The sequence below is a fragment of the Penaeus japonicus genome, unplaced genomic scaffold, assembly GCF_977035675.1.
Source record: "Penaeus japonicus unplaced genomic scaffold, GWHDUDI00000001_assembly GWHDUDI00000017, whole genome shotgun sequence".
NCBI lineage: Eukaryota > Metazoa > Arthropoda > Malacostraca > Decapoda > Penaeidae > Penaeus > Penaeus japonicus.
In genome coordinates, this window is record NW_028234419.1 from 30243951 (window position 1) to 30246450 (window position 2500).

Genomic DNA, 2500 nt, shown 5'->3' on the forward strand with positions numbered 1-2500 from the left:
GGACGCCACAGAGAACTGAATCAGAGGGTCATCCTGTTCAGTGAGTCGTTGCGATGGCTTTTGATAGACCAATTTGACGATAAAAAAGTGTAGGAAACTGAGAATGTTGAGAATTATTAAAAATTGATGTATTGCTTTAATGGAAAACAGGGCCTAGATATCCTAAAGGAGAGACGGTTGGTTCACAAGTTCAAAATCATTCCAATCGAGAAAAAAATGATAGGTTTACTTATTCGTCTTAATTATAGTACTATGCCATTTCATCACGAAAATGAGGCTGTGGCACTTTATCTTTTCAATCAAATTTTCAACATTACTAGCCATGAATATTTGCCCAATTCAATTTTCTCCTTTATTTTCTTCCTTTATTGTTTTCTCAAGTCTCCCCAAATTTTCCCGCCCAAAACCAGTGGTTTCGAAATCGGCAACCTCGAATTAACCAATCTGGCTCGGTCCTTTAGGTTTTGTCCTTGGCGGGACATTCCTCTATCTTATGCCTAGAATAGGAGAACGTTATCTATGTTGCTAACTTTGAAGATCACAATAATATCGAGTTGATCACCGTAATCAGATCTCACATGTGCCAAATAGCTCTATACACCGAAGGCTCAAAATAACAGCAACAGTATTTGACATGCTAATGCCACACAAGACAGGACAAAAGAAGCTAGCACTAAATGCTATAATCAGCATGCGGTAATCCTCAACTCGTGATGCAATTATTTGCTGATTCATCTTGTTACGGACCCTACCTCCATCGAGTCTTCATTATAGATGTGATAATAAAGAAAAAAAAAGGTTTGGAATATCATGGATGATTTATGGTTTCAAGGCCATTTGACATCTGGAAATGAAAGAAACGGTGTATGCGAATTAATTACAACAGAATTTAATACATAGCTAACCTCAAGAGAAGGTTCAAACATCTTAAATAAATCGGATGACGTTAATCCCGTTAATATTAATAAATTATAATCTCCACGACGGATAAACAGACCTTCATGTTTATCACAATCCATGCCTCTGGGTAAAGCAAGCACCACAGTACTGAGGGAGTATATACACTGTTTTATTTATAATGCAAATGAAGCTAATGTTAACGACACACGTGGTGATCAAAGCAAAAGACAATCGAAAAACAACTTTACTAAATAAACAGAAAAAAAACGCAGTACCAATCACTACTCCAACTTCATTCTCAACGAAATTAAACGATTTAACGAAAGTGTGTTAAAGCTGGCTGAAAGAATGACAGCTTTATCCTTTATGATTTAGTTATATTTATACAAGTTGGACAGAAGCGAGACTCAAAAAGATGCTTTCTCACGCTCCCCGTCACTCCGTACTGGTATTATCTCTGTCTCGCAAACATAGTGACAATGAAGTTATGAATATTGAGATTATTTTCACTTTTCTGCATTTTATATATATATATCCCTTTGTATTCAACAGTAGATCTTTACATCTTTTTTATGTTCTCTTGGTTGAATATTATAAAGGTAGGCCTACTCAGGATTTAGTTGCCAGGATTAGACTAGAAAAATGAAAAGAGAGAGAGAGAAAAAAAAAAACATAAAAAACTGGGATGTAAGGACACCATAATAATTATTAACAATTACTGTTGCTGAAAAAAATGTAACACGTTATAAAGACGGTCATTAGTTGAAATATATCGAGGTCTTATGACGTTACATTATCTAACCTAATGGACAAATGGACAAACACGTGCATTGTGTAATAAATAGTTTCCTATCATGTAATAGCATTATATCTTCATGATTTATTATAGATCAATTACAAAGAAGAAAGGCCTATTATCAACATCAACACGAAACAAATAGCAAAAGGCATTCAAAAAAGATATAAACACATCTCCTGCAATTAAACAGGTTAAACAGTATGTTCCTTAAGTCAAATAATCCTTCGGTCAAGTGCCTCTTGGCCAAAAGTCTATCAACTAAATTAATGTCCGTCTATTATTTGCCATAATTCGGATATATGTCTGAATCATTGCTCAGTGTGATTGCTTCTTTACCTGTTGGAAATATTTAAAAGTTCCTATTCCCGATAAGATTTAGTAACGGATATAATTATTGGTAATCCAGACTCAGGGTTCTTCAAAGTAGGGCTCGCAAGCTAGTAATATTATTAATCAAAAAAAGAAAGATTCGATATAATTAAGAAAGGTAGATAAAGTGTCGGATAAAGACAAGTGCAAAAAGTACTGATTGATGTGGAATACTGTTCAATAGGGGGCGCGAGGGAAAATACGTGAAACCAAAGGAGATTGCGATAAAAAAAAAAAAAAAGAACGATACTAGTCAGAACTTACTTGATTCTGGTAAAATCCTCCTATTCTTCCTATGAGTCCCATGTCCTTGGACTTTGTCTTAGCTATACAATACTCTTGTTTACACAGCTTCCTACACCAAACACACACAAGTGGTTACTTCTTGTTTGGCGGCAGCTATACGCGGCGCTCACCAGAGTTGACATAAGC